Here is a 21,096-nt window from a genome sequence, read left to right on the forward strand (position 1 = left end):
CAATTCTGGTTTCACACAGAAATAAATCTGCAATAATTCCAGCACAGTCAACAACGCTGCATACATCATTGGGGCAAATCTACCAAAACATGTCTCTACTACTTCCATTTGGAATGTGTGGGGACAGAGGGAATGAAACAGGCACAAAAAGGAGCGTTTCCCTGTCTTCTTGCATACATAGTACATTCACAGGCCCTCCCCAAAAGTTGCATTTCCATGACTTATAGTATTTCCACACCTTTAGCATTTTGCATATCAAATACTAATGTAACAGCTAACGCCATGGCACAGACATAGTCTTCTTAATCATCTGTTTTCTTGTTAAAAATCTGAATGGATTCCCATGTAGAAAGATTATGCCATAATTCACACAACATACAACATGCCTTCGTTAGAGGCACTTGAGAGAATTTTACTTTGTCCTTTTTAACTTTATTTAACAACAGTCATACACCATTCACATTAGCTCAGATTACGCATTTAATTTCCTTAAGTGCTACTCTTAAAACATCACCATGCTTAATGTTGACGTCTAAATGGTACCATTTACGCTTTGCTGTGAACACCTCATTAAAGCAAATGGAGCAGGTAAGGAGGCAGAGCATCTGCCTTGGTGGAGGCAAATGGGGAATTGCATGCCTTTGTTTGTCTGGGAAGCGTTGAGCACGATTTTCAGTCCGTGTAAATTGATGTAGCTCCATAGATTTCATCAGAGCTTGCCTGATTTATATTAGTTACAGATAAGGCAGGGTTCCCTGTGAGCCTCGGATAGCATAGTATTCCCTACTTCCCTAAAGTCACTTAGGAGATGCCTCCAGAGCACGAGCTGTTTATAAATTGGACACGGGTACGTTTTAAAACAGGGGCTACTTCCATGTCACCTTTCCAGTAGCAAAGATCAACCTTTTTCCCTTTCCTCACTTGAATATCAAATTCGTGACAATTTATTACAGCTAGAAAAAAAGTACTTTTTCCAATTAAAAAAAAAAAAAAGAGAGGGGGAAGAGAGAGACAGATTTTCCCTGACTTGCCAAAATTTCTCTCTTCGAGTAAGCTTAGGCACAGAATATTTTGGAAGCTCTAAAACTGTAAAGAAAACAGAACAATTATTCAAGTTATTCTTCATTTTTGCTCCATTATTGCCTTCAGTGAGCATAGGTATATATACCAGAACTCCTACAGATTTTTACATGTATTTTTAAGTATTGTGGGAGAACAAAAAAACAACACCAGCATCTGCTAAAATAAATAGATCAAGAGACACCGTTAAACCAGCCTAAACTCAGTTTCCTTCTCTGTAGCATCTGCAGTAGAATCAATGAACTACAGAGGAGATTTCATCCTTTTCTACTGCAGCAAACCGTGGCAGTGATAGATTAGACAGACTATTTCATCTTAAACACGATTTAGCCATAGAGCTGTTGTCAGTAGGTTGCATCGCTTCCAAAAATCTACATTAGTGTCCCACCACCCTATAAATTGCCTTATGTCTCCTCAGCTCCCACACCACCATGTGACCACCTTGCCAACAGGGAATAAAGTGGTACACCATTAATGTTTGAAAAATCCTTTGAAAACTCAGGATAAAAGCTGCCCCATAAGTGCAAAGTATTATTATTATTATTTCCTTGATGTCAAAGTGAGCTGTAATATGTTGGGGTTTTTTTCAATTTGTTACTTAAAAGAGAAAGAAAAATTAGCCGCTGCACTATTCTCCCTCTGTTTCCAAAGCCAGCAGAGGCCATCGAGGAATTTACAGTGTTCTATTTCTGATATTTCTTAACCCTTTTGGCCCCAAAATATGGAACCAGGGTTAAACATGGTCAATGCCATTTGTACTTGGCATGAGTCTTGGAAACAAGGAGTTAATGCATGTTGCAGCAGCTATTGCTTTTACTGACAGCATATGTTCATTATGAGATGAACAGTTTAAGCTAACTGAGTACACAGGAACATTAATAGCGAAGGAATGGCTGTATTAACTTCAAAAAGCTTACATTAATGCAATATGAAATTGTACATTTTGTGAGGCTTTCAAGTTCATTTTTTCCAAGTCATTTGTGCACATAAAGTCTTAGAAACTTTTCTGATGCAAATAAATAAACAAATGCCTCCTCCTACTCCTGCTTGTTCCTCTAATCTATTACCTAAATGGATTATCCTCTTTTTCTTTTTTTTTTCCCCCCTCCAAAGTCAACAGCAGAGGAGGCTTAAATAAGTGAAAGTAAAAGCTATTAGCACTGTTTTGCAACTTTATTGATAGCGCCAGTGGCAAAGCCATCTCCTGTCACCTGCTTGCACAGATGGATGCGGAGAGTCCCCATCTCCTCGCCCAGCGGCGGGGAAACCCGGTGGTCAGCGAAGCCGGGTTTCCACAGCAACACCCAGTTATGTTTCCCAGGCAACCAGGATCCTCAAAATCGGGTGGCAATTGGCGAGCAGAGTAGTTTGGGGAGAGTAAAACCTATTTTCCCACTTTGCCGAAGTAGGAGCTGTGCTTGTGGCCGACGCAGGTGACGGCACGGTGTGGCGGGATGTAAGGGAAGAGGGGGCTGCAGCCCGGCTGCAGGACACAGCTGCTTCTCCTGACTCACAGCTACATTGCAGCTTCTTCAGCCTCCCCACTTTGCTTAGCAGAGTGCTTGAAAAAATACCTTTTTATTTACAGTTCTTTTCTTCTTTTGCTAATTTCATAGTTAGTTACAGCTCCTACATTTCCTTCTATTTTTAATACTACCTCATACATATTTCGTGCCAGCTTTTGGGAAAGCTATGGTTTCTTAACTGCTGCATTAACGGTAGAGGGCCAAACCCTGCTGTCCACATTCAGTTCTCAATTCAAACAACATGACACTGCAGGCAAGGGGAGGGTTGTCCAAATGACAAAAAAAAACCCCAAAATTCAGATTCAAATTAACTTTATTACAAAAATCTTTGATTCAGGAGAAGGGGCACAATAAGCTCATTCCTGGTATTTAGACAGATGTGGGGCCAGAATTCGATGTGAACTCTTTCATACAGTGCCCTGTTGTTATTGGTGTTGACCCTGATTGTTTTATCAATACTTGGCTTGCTGTCATCTGAGGACATTAGGGAAAGGGACGGAAGGGGGGCAAACAACATTTTCCGGGCAGAAATTCACCTCTCTGCCTGCTTTGACCACTATCTCTAGATTTGAGAAAACAAATATCTGAATATTGTCACTATGTAGATTTTCCTGAACAGACTTATAAGGCTCTGAAGAAGTTTTACTACTTCAAAGAGCATATTGGCAGCCAATCACGTCCTTGCAGATGACAAGAATTCAAATAGGCCAAGAATGACCTATCTGAGGATGAAAGTTGGTGTTTCCAGCACTTCCCAGTAATGTGTTTTCACGGCATGGGGGAACAACTTCAGACAAGACATACAGCCAAACAGAGGAGATGAACCAGCCACTCCAGCCATTAATCAGTGCCATCAGGCAAGATTTAAAATACTGCAGAATGTTGTGTGATTCTTGGCACAGTCACAAAAAAAAAATAATCCCCAAACTAGTATTAGGCAAACAGGCTACCCTTAGTTTCTTTGGATACGAAAAATCACCCTGTTTTTCCAAGGTAGCTGTATCCCAGTGTCCCACCATACCTTGTCATGCCAGTGCAGTCAGTGACCCCTCTGCCCTCGGAGGCTGTGAGAGAAGCTGCAGTCACACCAGGTCCTCTTCTTTTTGCCAGTTGAAGCTAGAGAAAGACAAGAATTGAGGTAATATCAGTGAAGATTTGCTTTTTCTTTCTATTCTACAGGCACAGAAGACAGCAGAATATAGATTTTGGGGTTACATTCACATGTGCTGGGTGCTTTGTGCTGCCAGAAATTAGTGACCTTTGTGACTCCTAACTAACATGGAGACCTGTGAGGAAATTATCCTAGATCACAAGGAGTTTTAATCTTTTCCTTACATAAATGGCATTAGGAAGGTCAAAATTAGGCTTCTCCTGTGACTGGAAACTATGAGACCTACCTCCCCTACCTGCTTTTTAAAGATATGGCTTAATAGTTAAAGAAAAAGATAAATACCACCTATTTGGTCTGTATTTGAAAAGGCTACCATATAGTGCCTACTTAGAATTGAGCAAACGCTCTTCATCTGTGTTCAGTTTCCTCCACCAGCAACTGCTGCAGAAAGAATTTTATCCTGTGCAAAAGAAAAATGTCTAATACTCACCTTACTAGATGCAAAATGTAAGAGGAAAAAAAAAATCCTCTTCTATCAGAATATTGTCCTACACTACCCAAAACTTAATTATCTTAAGCAAACTTATATAAGATGAAGAAAAAATTCAGTTAAAATTTGTGAAATGTGTGTCTGGAAATTAACTATCAAGACAGGTCATGTATACATCAAATAACTTCTTAGCTCTTGTGATCTTTTAAATAATCATAGAATTGTAAAAATACCACTGCCTACTCAAAAAAAACAGAATTACTATAGCCGCTGTTCTGCCTCTCACTCTGTCCTACCCATCTATTGTACTTCAAGAGCCCGTGCCACTGAAGCTCTTGAGTAACTCTGAAAAGCTCTTTCAGGCATGGTGTACTCCTTCCTTCCTCCATGATGCATATGCATTGGCCCAAGTGTCAAAGGAGGCTCTAGGATGTCACACCGCAGAAGTCCAAATGGTTTAACAGGGACAGCTTGCTGATATTTGGGGAGCAAGGGTCTTCAGGTTCTGTCTGGAAGTTTTGGGAGCATGGAGTGGGTCTGTACATTTGGGGTCAAAGGGAATAAACCGCTAAAACATCAGGAGGGCCAGAAGGACCAAAGAAATGAAAAACTGTGATCTGTCTTAACATGATAAACTATCACACTAGCTTCTCCAATACTTTAAGGCTAGGAAAATTAAGGCTGCCACTTTTTTTCTACTTGCAAAAAGAACAAAAAAGAAAAAAGAATAAAACAAAAACAACTGTGGCAAGGACAAGGTTTTTCTGAAACAGCTGGCTGACTGTCTGTCCTTTCAATGATTCAGTGCATCTGGGCCAGAGGAAATATCTATCAAAATAATGTTGGTCTGGTCACATAAAAAATGCACATTGTGCTTCTAGTAGCACTCTCCCGGCCTTCTGAAACCGTATCCAAAACCACCCTGTTAACATGGGCAGAGGCTACCTGTGCTCACTAAAATAGTCTGAGCTCAGGCTGCCTTTGAGAATGATCTTTCTCAACTCCTTCCACCATTCAACACGTATTGCTGCTACAAGCAGGAACCTCAAAATAGGCAGTGCTGAAGATTGGAGGAGTGCTGCTGTTCCTACATTGTTTTATAACCGAACCGCCAGCAAGTGCTATTAAATTCCCAGAGCGGAACTAGCACACAAGCAGAATTCACAAAGATGCCTGAAGTCTTGAGGATGCAGCTGCAGGAAACACACGTATTACAGTGCCTAGGCAGCACAGGATGGTATTATACCCTGACCCTTTTTGAACCTTGTCCACTAGCTTTATATAGGTCTTCTGCACTGCTCAATCCTGACATTTTACGGTCCAGTAATCTAAGATAGCTGAAAATCTCCCATGAACTTGCAGTGTCTCTGCCCAGCAGTCAGCCTAGCATCACAGTGTGATTTACATGGAGGCAAGTTCCACTTCTCATGAAGAGAATTATTTATTGCTTTGTAGACACTGGCTACAAAGTCTGGCACTTCTTTGGATGATAACAGAACCGTGAGTCGAGCTGACATCCTAGGAACATTTCATCATAAAGCTCTACCAAGTCATATAGCCACCTTTAAAAGTAATTTTTGGAGAATGAAAGGCTTTAAAGACAATACCCATTGGCTCAGCACAAGTGATGCTATGGGATGCTCCTAGATGGGATGCTCTTACTGCTTTCTGTGCAATCAGGTTAGTTGGCAAGGCAAACAAAGCGCAGAAAAAGGAATCAAAGATTTGTGAAAAGAATTAAAGAGTTCTTTGCTCATTTACTAGCACCGGTACAATAAACATTTGAGAAACAGGCCCTGGGTTGCTAGAGTGACTCTTGAACCTTCCTGTTTATCCTTTCCTCCCTTTCCTCAAAATGCTTTGTCCAGCTTTAAACCAAACAGGCATTCATCTTAACTCCTATCTCAGCAAGGTCAAAATGATTGAATACGCCTTGAAGACAGAAAGAAAGTCAGCCAAAGGAGCAAAAAGCAGCATACACTGCAGCAATGAGGACTTTCACCTCTACTCTCAGGACTGTCTGAAGCAGTTTCCCAAATGCATGTGTGAATCAGACTTTTACCGTTACGATCGCAGTTGTTATCTCGGTATAGTCAAGCATCCATGTTACTTTTCAGAGGAACTGCACAGGGTGCTTTGCAACATAATCATGTTCAAGCTCAAAGGAGAGAGATTCGTGTAACAGCAGCAAGAGAACATAGAGAAAAATATGTAATCTTGGGTCTTATCTAGCTGTGCTTAGTACCTGCCCTTATCCTGCTTGCCAAAAGTGATAACGCCTGTTACCCTGTTTTCTATTGCTGGGCTAAAGGTTGCACTGGCAGTATTTAATATAATGATTCCATTTTGGTTTTCTTAAAGCTTATCTTGCTTGCTCTCCCCGGCTTTCAAACTTTGTTGCAGGTCAGGTGCCACGCAGCAGTTCCCAGAGCAACCCTCTGCTCCTGAGATAGGTTGGCTTCTTCCCTGTTGTCTTCTCCTGTTCTGTCAGCAGTCGCTCCAACTTCATCATAGTCTTTTCCTTACTGTTCTCAACATCAGACCAAGCTGCCGCATAAAAAGGAAAAAGAGCTACATTCTGCTACAGGGTTCAGTTCAAAGTTACCGTGGTGGCCCTGAGTCTCTTGCATTTCCACTCCTTTTGTTCTTTTCCAGCATTGTGCTTAAGGCCTGATTATGAGTGCTCGCGGATCCAGTGATTTTCATCTTAGCACACTGTCAGGTTAAATCACCGGCAATGTCCTCTCACCAGGAGTCTGCAGTTCAAGGACTGCCTTTGGATCAGGCATTGCATGATTCAAATAAAAAATTCACATGCGAGTGTTTGGTACTGTAGTGACAAGGTGCTATTGCCGCCTGCATTTAGTAACCTTTTTTATGAGTGCAAAGGACTTGCTGCCAGAGATAGAACCATACTGTGAAGCACCACAAACGTGGCATCCTCCCAGAGCTATGGTTCTGTGGACTTGTGTGTCAGAGCAATCCCGTGGTGCCATCTTTCTTTGTTCCTGGTCAGTCCCACACAGCGACCAGTCCTTCTTCACTGGGATCTCAGTTTGTGCCTGACCAATCCACCCCCCTGATCAGCCACAGAACCAAGGAATAATTTAGGCTGAAATGGAGTTCTGAAGGACATCCAACTGGACCCTATGCTTGAAGCAATTTCAAACGGATCAGGTCGCTCATGGTCTTTTCTAGCTGAGTTTTCGATGTCTCCAAGGATAGCAATTCCACCTCCCCAGACAACCTGCTGAAATTTATAGCCACCCTCATGGTGCAAAAGATGTAAAAATCACCCTCATATCTCATAGGACTGCCCCACGTTCCAGCCTGTGTCTGATGCCTCCTGTGCTATCACTGTGCACCTTTCAGAGAAAGGCTGGATACATCTTCTCAACGCTCTCCCATGAGACAGCTGTAGACAGCAGTGAGATGCCTCCAAAGCCTTTTCATCTTAAGGCTAAACAAACCCAATTCTCTCAGCATCCCCTCATACACTGTGTGCTCCAGCCTTCTGACCATCTTGGTGGCCTTGACTGGACTCAGTCCAGCGTGACATCTCCATCACATATGAATGCTAAGAGCATAAAATCTCCAAAAAGCAGATAATATCATTTCCTTTGCTTCCCTTTCACAGTCTCTAGAGCAGTTGGAAGAAGCTGCACCTGATCTACTGCAGCAACCCCCTGCAGATTTTTTGCACCAGTTAGATTGCATTTTGCTGACGAAAGGAGTGGGAACCAATGTATGAAAACAGAGACCAAAACATCTTTTAATTACAAATATGAAGTACTGTCTAAGCATTGCAAACAAAACACGATTCAGACTAATTTTTTTGTCCTACGGTAGATAAAGGTAGGAAGGGGTAGTCTAATTATTTCCTTTGGTATTTTTTCCACAATTTCACATGCTAACAGTGGTGTTATAACTACCACTTGGGGACTTTAAATTGATGGGATCTGATTGGTGGTAGCACCTTGAAAATCATTAAAGAATTCTGCAATTTGTTAAAGAATTAAAAACAATTTTATTACTGAGAACAGAATACATTTTAACTCTGTAACTAGTATGTAATTCTTCTGAAAAGGGTATTAATTAGTGCCTAATGGGATTTTTAATTTTATTTTGTGACAGATAGAAACTTGAGTAATAGGACCTTGACTGAGCAACTGAGTAACCAAAAATTATTACTACCAGTGTGCACTGGATCCATGCTGATCACCTACCTGCCAGAAAATAAAAAATCATTGACCGTGTTTAGTTATTTTTCTAGTTCTGTTTGCTGGGTTCTTATGGGGAAGCTATAGTCCTTTGCAGTTCCTGGGGATTAAACACAGGTATTTTAATTTGACCCTTTTAGGTGTTGAAAATAACATTTTCAGTAGTGTAGCTCCAGTGGATTAAACGGAATAGCTACAAGAAGGAATTTCCCTCTTTGTTTTGAAAGGGGAAATTCTTCAGGGATTTGCTTCTTCCCTCTTTTTCCTTTGATTAGTAAATCAGCAAAGGGCTGTGTTTCGAATGGAGATACAGTAGGCACTTGTTCTGGAAGTACTACTTTATAATGCATTTTCCTGCAGGCAAACAGCATTTGTGGAAAACGCAGAGAACCAAGTTAGGTAAGCAAGGTGGGCTGCCTTTCCGATGGATACAGAGCCCTGTGTAACCAGGAACAAATGCGACACAGGAAAGATATGTCCATTTTCATAAGTTCTAACTGAAGTTGTATAAGCATAAGCATAATCATATTTTCCATTCCCCTTGGCATCACTCTGTGGTTTATTTGTTTCCTGATGTGCCCTACATCGTTGCCTTTCGTCTTTCACCACTATGAATTGTCAGTAGTTTCCTTAGCTGCGGTTGCGCTCCTAAGAAATATGGGAAAATCCTTCGTTGCATAGAAGGTCATTATGTAGTAGATAACGAGGGCCGGGGAGGGGGGGGTGTCTGCATCAACTGGTGGCATAATCCCCAAGGGAAAACAGACTTTACTTGAACAATCAGAAAACTGGCTTGCTTTATGGTGTTTACACTGCTGCTTGCTAATGGATCACCATAAAGGAAGCAAAGGACTCTTACACTATTGAGTATGCTATCATGGGAGTCTTCTGAGTGCGCCTTTTTTATTTGCTGCAGTCAGGTTAATGAGCTCACCAGCCCACTTGATGTCGAGGACTTTGTAACAAAGCAATCTCTCATTAAATGCCGCCTGGCACCACTCTCTTGAAGCAAAGGGACATTCAGATTATTGAATGCCTTTGTATTCCTCATTCCTACCAGGCTATGGCGTCCAGCAGTGGCATCAGTCCCGCACACTTACTGGCAGCCATCCAGTCATGCGCCTGCCCTCTTCAAACTGCATGGGCATTTGCCAATCTAAGCAGCACTAGTAGGCAAACAAGCATGGCACACGACTGCTTTGGCCAGTAGCCAGATGTGCAGCTGAACCATCTCACTTCCCTGCTACTGTACGGAGAAACGCATTCTTTCCCCGTTCTCTCCCATTCAGTTGATTTACATGGAGAAGTTTTGTTGCAATACAAAGGAATGTGCATTTATCTGCATTCTCTTTCTGCTTTAACACCTTTTTTTTAGTCTCAGTAGTGCAGGTCATGAATTCATCTGTGGCTTTATTTAAATACCTCCTGGCTGACAGTTTCTTCAATGAAATGACCCCAGAGTGTTATCAGCTAGCTAGCAGGTGTGTCTCTTTATTCAGAATCTTGCAGGCAACGGTGCATCCTGGGTAAAGAGCAATCTATGCATGATCCAGCTCTTCCCTACATTACTCAGGAGATTTAATGGTTCACTGTCATGAAAGCGTTTACAAAGATTTTTTTTATTATTTTTTTTTTTAAGTTGGCTTTCCGCTGGGCTTTGTGCCCTGAGATATTTTGACACAAACACACAAAACGATAAAGAAGGAATTTTTATGAAAGGCTTCATCTCATTCAAAAAAAAAATCAGCATAAGACAGGCTATTGTTTTTAGTTGTTAGATACTAAACAGATATTTAACAGCAATGTAGCTGCTCTGTGTATAGTTCCACTAGTAAACAGTCTTGTAAAGCATCGTGTTTGCTGATGTTCCCGTGTGTGTCTGTGCACACACAGGTACACCCCATTCCTATTCAGCCAGCCTATAATGTTGAAGAAATCCTGAAAGTCTGGTTACTAGAGTGAGAAAACCACACTGAATAAAAATGAATAAACATCTTAAAGAATAAATTCAAGGAGAAAATTACAGACAACAGAAGGAATTCCCTTGTCCTTCCAGATGTTGTCATATAGTGTCTTAGGACACACTTTCTCAGACTTTTTCTCTACAGGGCTACTGCGTTGCCCTGCCCTGCCAGGGAGGGAGAGGGATAACACGGAGCCCAGCAGTGTTTTGCACGTGAGATCAGGGTAGTCTGGGGAATCATTCCCTGGGGCATTCCCCCACTCTTCCCCAGACAAATACCAGGTTTGATCATACCAACAAACACTCGACCAGTGTTCACGCACAGTCTAGGTCATTTTTTCCACCTTCCAGCAGTGGACTGAGAGGAGGTCCTATGCATACGATGCTTGCGTGCTCAGAACTAGAAGTGATAGACTCACCTTTCCTTTCTTGGGAAAGGATTCCGAAAAAGTAAATTTCCTTGTCTGTATGTCAGTAAAAAAACATAAAAGGACAATATAGATGATGGGAATTAATTTTATCCTGACTTGAAGTCAAATGGAGTTCTGCTGGAGCACAGTCCAATTTCGATTTTACTCCTGCTTTCATTGAAATTAGCAGGCGAGCTCTTGTTGACTTAGTGAGCAGGCCTGTGATTCACAAATTTGGCTAACGCACTCAAATTTTCAATATGAGATTTTGAAAAGGTCACAGAATGCAGAGTCAAGACTATTGTCCCCAGAAGTGGTTTGGTTTCAGATCAGGCAGAGACAATAAAAAGAGTTGTCCAGTTTTTCGGTATTCAATACGTACCAGCTGTATTGACTAATAAGACAAGATGATGCTGGGTTTAGGAATGTAGGAAGGTCTTATTTATTTTCAGTCCTCTCTATTCTGCCTTTACCAAGCAGGTGATTTTTTTTTTTTAAGAGGAAGGCCATTAACTTTGTTCAGCACCAAAAATCCCAATTATGTGTGCTTTATTTCGCAGTGGAAGATATATATTTGAAAAACACCAATATTTAAAATGTGTGATGGAATTTAACGATGATGGAAAAAGGTGAACATTAATGAAAAATAAATACATTGCTGAAAAGTTCAGCAAGTTATAAGGGTCCAACATCTGTTTATATGCAAAAATTAATGATTTGATTTTAAAACAGAATTCAGTTTTTTAAATACAATTCCAGTAAATAATTTTAACTCAGTTGTTGCTGGGGTTTTTCCTATGGCAGTACTTCTCCAGCAGTTCTTCTGCAAGTTGGATAAAGTTTTAGCAAGTTTCTGAGCAAAATTAAACTCTATCTTTCAAACACTAGTTTTCTCTGCAACAAACGAAATTCAGCAGGTTATAAACTTTCATTTATTTTTGCCTCTTCTAACCTGTTATGTTTGCATTCCACTCAACCGATGGGTCAAACACTAGTTGGCCCACTCTGCAGAGAAGATTGGTTTTATTTCATTCTGCCTTTTTTCTTTCTCTTCTCCCCTCCCAAGTCAAAGGATCAGTACTGACCATTCAAAAAGACTAAATATTAAATATAGCCGAAATATTTTAATAAAAACCTGCAGCTTGGTTTTGGATCATGTGCATTCAGGATCCTTTACAGATTGGTTTCTGTAGAGAACAAATGTCTTTTCAAATCCCATATATCAATAATTTTACATAGATTTTGCAATTCATTTGCACTTCCATTGCTAAGGGAAAGATGAGTATCTTGAGGCCAGCATGAGTTATTATAGTCCTCTGTTCTAATCCCTCGTACTGCTCAGGCCATAACGTTTCACTTTGCAATACCCACCGCACCGCAATCAGTGCTGCAGTCGGGAGAGAAAACCTGCTGGTCCCCTCTTACCCGCCTTCAAGGAACTGTCTGGTTTCTATTTCTAGTGCCATTAACTTTTCTGAAAAACAAGTACTTTCATCTTTTCTGTTGCCAAGCAGTTTCAGCTCCCTGTTCAAATCAACCGGGATGGGGACAGTTGCAGCTTAATCCTGTGTGATGCTGAGCACAGGCTTGCGCTCGGGAGTACTGAAGAGCTGAGCGAGGCTCATGGGCTGTGTGAGACTCTCCTTTTCCCTGACATATGCTCATTTCCCACCGGGAATGCAACGCAGGGATGGCAAAAGCACAGTAAGCAACAGGAACTTGCCACGATGACTACCTGCGGATGGAGTCTGCAGAGGACACGCTTTGCTCCACCTGGACTAGTTGTTATTTCTTATGTTTACAAGTTTATTTTCTTCTCCTTCTCCCAAAAGAACTGCCATGGTCTCCAAAACCTCATAAAACTTGCAGAATGCACCTTTTTTTCCGACTGTTTCAAGACTTGGTTCTGTGTTTTGCAGCTTTTCTTTCATCGGCTATTTTAGAGGATTAATTAAGAAATAGAGTGGTAAAATCAGAATCAGGGGAAAAAAAGGAAGTGTGCTTACGAACAGCGCTTTTGTTTGTTTTTCTAATTGCTTCCTTCAAACGCACCAAGAGCCCTGGTGTAGCTGTGACTCCAGTGCATGGTGTGTTTGACTCAGGGGGGCACCCGGGAGCCTGGCGCGTGGGGGTTTGTGCAGTTAGGGGTGATACGGAGCTCAGCAAACGTGCCACATCAGCATAACACCAGGCCTGCACGCCTCGTGCGGCAGCGCCGACCCTTTCTCCTCCCTCCATCCCTCACTCCTATCTGATCCCATTTTAGCATCTAGAGAAGTGATGAATGATGAATTAAGTATCTATCCCAGGACAATCCTGCATGCAGCCATGTATACCATTCACAATTTTTGGTTATTCGGGGTCAAGCTCCAAATACTAGGAGGAAGAATTTGTAGTGCAATATTAGTCGGGGGGCTGGGGGGGGGGGACGACAAAAAAAACCCAGCCTGTCTCGTCTGCTGACGATCAGAAGATTGGCTGGCTAAATTCTCCAAAAGCAGCCTTCAATTTTTTTTTATCTAGCTATTTATAGAAAACTGCAGAAACAGCTGAGCTGAGTGAAGTGATGTCACTTTTGCTGGGAGGACGGCTTGCTCCGCGGCGTGCGCCGGGGCGGTGGAGCCCGCCGGAGGCTGGGGCCGCAGCCCCACGGCGCGAGGAGCTGTAAACACCGGCATTTTTCAGCTCGGCTGATCAATACGGCATTGATGGTTCTCGGCTGACCTTCAACCCCTCCGGAATAGCAATGGGCCAGCTCTGCATCTTGCAGTCTGCGAGGGCTGCCGCGCGTTAGCTACCAATTTTACAATCGATCAAAAGTCATCTTTGTCAATAAAGCTCGAGATTTCAAGCAACGGCAAGCAATTTTTGAAAGGTCGGGGCTGGGTTTTCATTTGCGCGACCTCTGCTTTGAAGCCGTAGCGCGGTCCCTTATACCCATTAAGAGTAGTAAGAAAATTTAAGAATTTTTTCTCTCCCCCCCCCCCCCCCACCTCTTCCATGTATTTTTAGTAAGCCTTTGGGCATTTTCCCTGTCCCTAAAAGAATACGGTTGCGTGGCAACGTCCCCGGTTGCCATGGAGACTCGGTGTGTAAGCAGCTGCCGCAATCAGCATTAACTCCGGGCTCGCAGGTTTGTCATTCCAATGCATAGGGAGGGGGAGACAAATAGGACAGCAGCGCATTGCCGTAAAAGGGAAGTCACCTAGATAATGTCACTCACAAACATATGTTCCACAATTATTCTTTCCACTGTTTTATTGCCGCAATTATAGCTAAACTAAGATTACAAAATTATATGGTTTTAATTTGCCTCCGTCGACTATGTTTCACTTCCATTAAAATTAAGTCTAAACCCATTTAAGTAGCAAACTGTTGGCTTTGCAGGGGATGGGGGATTCTGGTTCACCGGTGGGTATTTCGAGGACTAGGTAAAAATAATACCTCTAGGAATCTTAACGTCTAGCCAAAACGAGGCACGGTCCCAGGCACTGGAGTTTTATCCGCCTTTCTCTTTCGTGCTGCATCGAACCCTACGGCACGGCCACAGACAGCAATGCCGACCAGGACCATCCTACTCCCCTCCCTCTCCCTGGCGCCAAAAAAAATTTGGAAATTGTATATTCGGCCACCTGAAAGTTTGGGGCAGGGCTCAGCCCACCGGGTGCTGCAGCAGCCTCCGACACATCGTTGTGTGATGGTGCTGTTTGAAGACCCCTGCAAGAAACAGGCGCAATGGAGACCCCTGCAAGAAACAGGTGCAACCCTGAATTTCCTTACATCGGCAGTCTTCAGCCGATCCTTTAATGTTGCTCGAACATATTTTCTTGTCTTTGTTTTAGAAGGAGTTTCATTTTTGCTCTGTTGCTGCCTGGCTGCTCCTGATCGTATTAAAAACAAAAAGTAAAACCCGTTAGGAAGTGTATGGCAGGTGATGAAATGCACCTCTACAGCTATTCTGCAAAACCTTCCCGTTAGCGGTAGTGAGGGAATTTGGTTTGGATTTTTTAATGTATAGGTGGAAGCCTTTAATCAGTGTTAAATACACACATTTGCACAGCTGTGCTGATTCAGTTGTATAAGCGAGAATCTATTCACTATTTAAAATATTAGGCCACAGAGTGATGCTGACTCCCTCAGAAACAATTCCACATTATGGCAAAAAGCAGTGTAAACGAGTATATAAACATAAACTTGACTTTCAGATCCATATGATTTATTTACCAACCTTTTCAAACAACCAGTTTGTGACCCTGTTAAATCCTTCCTTTATATAAGGGCATTTATTAATGTGGATTTGCATAATTAAAATATACATGCCCAGCCACCAATGTTTATAACCTGTACTTACTCAGATTCTTATTAAGACTTGCATGAGAAATCCAGGTCTTTCAGATTTCATTTTAACTATAAGATAAACATAGCACGGTATCTTTTCTTAAGGAATCTACTATCGATACCACATTGCAGCTGAAAATATGTTTTCAGTTTTCACTCCTGCAGAAATGGCTGAACACGTATCTGTTGAGATTTGCAGGGTAAAAAAACACGCTCCTTAGAAGAGACCTTGCACGCCACCGTTTAGATAGAAGCTTCTTACTATGGTCAAGTTACAGTCTATAAACCCCTGAAAATAGGGGTTTATAATGAAAATACGGCTAGACCCTTCACTACAAAAATGCTAGCAGGTGCTGTTATAATATACAAATCCAGATAGCATACAGTGACCTATTTTCAAAACCAGGCCAGGCAAAATGACATCGAGAAATTGAATTCCTTGCCCTTACTTTAATAGTGTCTTGTCATGCAATCTTCAAATCAGGACGGGTGATCATTGCAAAACAATCCCTAACCCGAGGGACAACAGGAATGTTCTCAGCGCTAATACCTCGGGCCCATCACCCTGCTTACAATAATTGGCTGATTGCAGAGGGCAGGTATAGACCATTCAAATCAAAAATATCCTTGGACAAGGGGGGGATTTCGCCCTTTTTAAAGTTAGAGGCCAAAATAAACCTTAAAACATTATTCTGCCCTATTTTGTTGTGTCATCAAAAATAGTTGGCAACTGGAACAACAAACTGCGCCGCTAAAAATACGCTGGTAGTTATGCAGGGATATTTAAAATAGATTAGCATATGGATTAACTCAAATTCAAAACTGGCTTTAACCCTTCGATGACCACAGTCCTGTCTTCAAATAGCGCAGTTCTGCATCAGCAAAGACAAACTTAGCTCCCGAGTGTCAAAAAAGGTTTGTCTGGTAAAGCAAGCGTGGCCGCTGCTGCTTCCATTTATAGTGGGGACTCACTGGTTTCTAAACAAATTTAGGCGGATCGAGTAGTTTATGAATTCTCTTACCATATTGTCGGGGGTTTTTGTTACAAGGCCCATTTGAGTAAGTCTTACTCGGGTGGGAAATTTAATTTATTGCTGAAAGTATATTCGTAAGCTATAGAATAAGGCCCTGGGAATGACTGCAAGGGAAATACGTAGGGCTGCAACTCTGTATGGCTGTACTAAATCTAGCAGTTGGAAGCGAGGAAAATATTTGCAGGGCAGCATAGAAAGACCCAAAATTGAAGGCATTACATTATGTAACAGAAAATAAGTTTTGCTAAAGTAAATACATTTTTGAGCAACAAACAACAACTATTTTCCTGCTGAAAATGGTTTCTTTTTATCAAAATAATCCAATTCTCTAAAATAAATTACCTTTGCAGCAGGCATTCGGAATTCATATTTTATTGCACGTCATCTGCAAAATCAGGTATTTTGTTGAATTTGTTGAGAATTCAAGTATTTAAGCAAGGTCAGAAATCATGTGAAAAGAATAGCATATCTCCCAAGAAGAGAAGTCCCAGACTTTAAGTTTTCCAAAATTCTTCTTCCAGTCTCATTTTTTTGCCGATTACAAGATACTTATTTCTGATTTAAATAACTGTAATGTTTAAAATAAAGCTTTTTCAAAGTTTTCTGTTCCAGCATCACACAGCCATTTCCACTGCGTCGATCAACACATTTTCCCCACAGTGGCCTTATTTTTAATCATCACAGACTGAAACCAAAGTTTTGGTCTTTGTTTTTGTTTGTTTTTAAATATGGATTTCCTTAATTTATTGTCTTAATTTTTTGAAAGTGCTGGGCTTTTATATCTCATTTTAGGGGAGAAGTCTGTTTACTGACATGGAGAATTTTGGGTGTTTGAAGGCTTTGACCAAAGTGCTTGTATTAAAACTTCTGCAGTATTAATAAGGCTTTTGAAGTTTGTTTTTAAGCAAAATACCCTTTCATAAATAGAACACAATCAGCTATTCTCATCTTTTCAAATAAAATCTTTTGAAATAAAAATTTAATAAGTACAGATGCTAAGAATATTTGGGAAAAAAATTCACTTTCTAACATCAGAACCACAAGCAATATTGCTTGGAAAATATGCTGTGCACAATGGCAAATAGCTCAGAGTGAAGTGGCCATGGGAAAAGCTTTCCTGAATACCTGAGATTCCTCCTCAGATTGTGCACCGGGAAGTTCTGTAAAGGTCCTACCTGGGAAGCTGGTTTCCCTCCTGGCAGGTGGAAAGGGGAATGTGCCAGGGCCAAAGGAAGAAAGAGTGAAAGACAGTCCCCAGTGTGCATCTTCTTTCCGCTACCTGCCTTACAAAACCAGAAAGAGTTCAATCTGAGGCAAAACGCTCCTACAAAAAGCAGCCGTTAGGCAAGCGGAGGACTACATACAATCCGGTACCAAAAGCTCTTGCTGACGTGTCATCTTGCAGGCAGTCAAAGAGGGAGAAAAGTTACTGCCAGAGCTAGTGGGCAACTGCCTTTGCAAATACAGGGATGAAAAACCTCCTTGTTTCTACAAGAAAATAGCTAACAACACTCATTTTTTTTTTTGTTCCTGCATAGAAACATGCCAAGCCAAATCCCTTCTGGAACAAGTATTTTCCGGAGGTGAAACACACATCAAAAGCACCAGGAAGAGTAGCGTTTCAAAAGCCTAATGTGGATGGCAGAGCCTAGGTACTACTGCCCTGTACAAAGCCACAAGAAGAAAAGATATCTTAAAAGTATGGCAACCAGTAGCACTGAACCTGGCTCTTAGGATGCTCTGTGAACTGAGGTTACCTCTCAAACTACTTAAAACAGGGGAGCGAATTGCCTGAAGTCTTAGCATGTAGACGCTGCCTTCATCGAGATGCTAACATGGGGGCAGGGAGGAGGGGGGAAGTAAAATTAAAGAATATCTTCCTGGCAAAGAAATTTAATAGTTATCATTTGTTCCCTAGGCTTCAATTTAAATGTATTTTATCTTCTAGGAGGTATCCTTTAAAAAAAGGTTTCTGTTCTCTAATGAAACTTTTGGTCCATTTGGAAGGGAAAAAGCTCATAGATGTTATGGATTTCATTCTAAGTCAGTTAATAAAATCTCCTTTCTCCAATATCATTTTGGCATAATCAGACAACCTTGTGTTTCTATTATCAGATGAACCTGCTCCGATACAAGGTTTTTATTACCTGTACATAAGGTTTCAGGGAAAATATTTTGAGAGAGACAATGATTGTTTAAATAAATGTGAAACATAAAACATCTGAATGTTGCTTCATGTAAAAGTCACTGGTATAAAAAATTATAATTAAAAAAATATATCTTCCACTTACATAGCAAAAGACCTGTAACATTCTGACGTTCTGAAGGCAGGATTCATATTTTCTGCTTTTAAGAATCAAATGAAAACCACAGGAGTTCGTTCTCCAGTTATAAACCTGTGAAGCTCTTTGCCTTGTGCACATGCATATCTATATAAACGTATAGGCAGACATGCACGCATGCACGCGCACACGCACACTGCAAAGATGCTTTTGTCTCTGGGGCCATTCCTGCTCTTCAGAGATCGTAAGATGCTCAGTTAATAAGAGGAATATGCAGAACAGTAATAATATTTAAAACAACCATTTTCCATTTAAATATGTTTGATGGCCATTACCAAAAAAAAGGAAGAAAATATGTTTTTTTATAACTCAGCTCATAACTTGAGTAAAACACATCACATTTTTGGTTAATTCTTTCTCTTTCTCCTCAGAAAAAAAAAAAAAAAGGAAAAAGAGTGTGCAGCTGGCGCTAAAATATCCACCAAATCCTATGCTGTATTTAACATGGCTGTTAGGAGATTAAATCATAAATACGTACACAAAGTGATTAAAAACTAACATTTAGTATCATTTCTTCCTTTTCCTTTCTATGCAGTCTGCCTCTTTTTTGCTTGTTCATTTTTTTCTAGTTTTTGAAAGCAGTTATCATAATATTCTCTTTCATGCTTTTATTGTATTTTTAGAATCTACTCTACATTACCAAAGATGCTACTGAGGGAAGACACTTTAGGAGATTATTAGATTTCCAGAGTAGTCCAACATTGTTCATAGCTAATAAAACAATTGGACAACTGCAACAGCAACAATACTTGGGCTTCACGTGAAAACAGTTTTTAGTCTGTGCCCTAAGCAACACCAGTCATTCATTCATTTAGTAATAAAGATTACATTTCAACATTGCCGTGTACTAAAGAAAAAAATTATTAAGAAAGGTTACAAACCTCTTGCGAGGGCAGAAACAAATCACAGTTCCAGTTCAAGCTTATTTTTCAGCGCTACCCTGTTAAAATGCTTACATGTGTTATCACAGCACCTTTGTAAATTGCTGCACAAATATCTCACACAGATCCTTATCTGCTGGAGACAAACATTATATCCATTTCTGTAAATGGGCAAGTGAGAGATGCCGATGCTGATCTTGAGCGAAGTCAACACCAGAGAAGTTTTTCAGGAACTGAACCTCCCTTACAAAATCCATCCGAAACAATTATTCTGTACCCATTTTACAGGTAGGTAGAGTAAGTTGAGGCACGGTTTGCCTTAACCGAGGGTAAATCAGCAAGCAAGCTCTGTAAGTGGACCCACAGAGCAGGGGGCGAAACACTGCACCTCTGCACGAGAGGGAACACCCAGAAATAGACATCACCAGTGACGGGGACCTCAGGGGACAACCGTTCCCTCCACCTCCGTCAAGCAACAGCTCACTCCAGGTAAGGCTGGAAAACTGGTACCAGTGAGCCCACAGCTACACCAAGCTGCTGGGTGGGGCCTTTCCAACAATTTGGTTTGGGGTTATGGCCGTTGTTGCCCCTTGGAATTTCATAAATGAAATTCTGGGTAGCCCCTAGTGACCGCAGGAGCCTTCCGTGTTCATGTGCGGTGTCCTCAGTAAGTAGCCTGGGCAAATTAAGGCAGCTGAATAGAGGGGTGATACTGACACAAATGTATCCCTATTTTTGTATGTTTTTACAGGAGAAGCTTAATCAGATTGAAAGCTGCTTTTGTAGGCTTTCATAGGAAATGCCTTTTAACAGAAAGGGGAGGGGGATATTCACAGAGTGATAGCAAGAACAGAAACTGGAGGTTTGAAAGACCCACCAGGAGAGAGAATTCAGCCCACTTATATTAAATCAGCTGTTATTTTTTCTCTCCTCCCCCTCCCCCCAAGTATTGGGTACCCAAAAAGAAAATGATGTGAATCCATTTTCAGTACTGATTCCTTTTAATCCCACAGATCAAAACCATCCTACAGTTTCCAAATGCTTTTTCATTCTAAAGGTAAAACATTTCACGGGAAGATGTGAGGGGTAAGTCTTTCCAATCACAGATTTTAAACTCAGTTGCTTGCAAAATATAATGAACTTTAAAAAAATCATAAAGGGCCTAAATCCTGAAGACAATGGGGGTTTTGCCATTAATACCTAAAGCAGCGGGATGGTGCACAGAGTAATCAATTGCCCAACAAGGCCCTAGGAACACAATCAAGGAAGGAGGCTACAGGAACATACAATATTTCACATTTAATAAACGGTCTTTTGAGATTACAGCCGTATAGAGTAGCGACAGAGAGAAAGACTATAACGCTAAAGTAGGGATTATATACGTCTGTCTGTCTGTCTTTCTGTGGGGTGTAACTTTAAGCAGTCATTTTCATATAACCTGTCAATAATAAGCATGCTTTGGCAGCTTCACGGTTTGCTTCAATTTAAATCCTTATTCCTTAAAAGCATAGTAAAGATTATTCTATCTTCAAGGGGGCGGAGGGTGGGGGAGAAGGAGACAGCGATGTGCCTTTGATAGACTAATCAGACTGGCTCCTAACAATACCTGTCTTGTGAAAGCTAAGGAATTACGATAAAATATTTTAAGTACATCTTCGCTGTCAAATACCATATCCTTTCAGTATTTATTTTGCTAACAGT

The 21,096-nt window shown here is 41.1% G+C and overlaps 1 long non-coding RNA gene across 1 annotated transcript in view; it reads right to left on the reverse strand.

Moving 5' to 3' along the window:
* LOC141738427 (uncharacterized) overlaps positions 1–21,096 on the reverse strand; it is a 235,301-nt gene that overhangs the window by 180,522 nt on the left and 33,683 nt on the right. Inside the window, exon 2 of the long non-coding RNA XR_012585389.1 lies at positions 3,628–3,722. This is a non-coding gene — a long non-coding RNA (uncharacterized LOC141738427). The remainder of the gene's footprint in view (positions 1–3,627; positions 3,723–21,096) is intronic.

This window comes from Larus michahellis, chromosome 2 (genome assembly GCF_964199755.1).
Source record: "Larus michahellis chromosome 2, bLarMic1.1, whole genome shotgun sequence".
Classification (NCBI taxonomy): Eukaryota; Metazoa; Chordata; class Aves; order Charadriiformes; family Laridae; genus Larus; species Larus michahellis.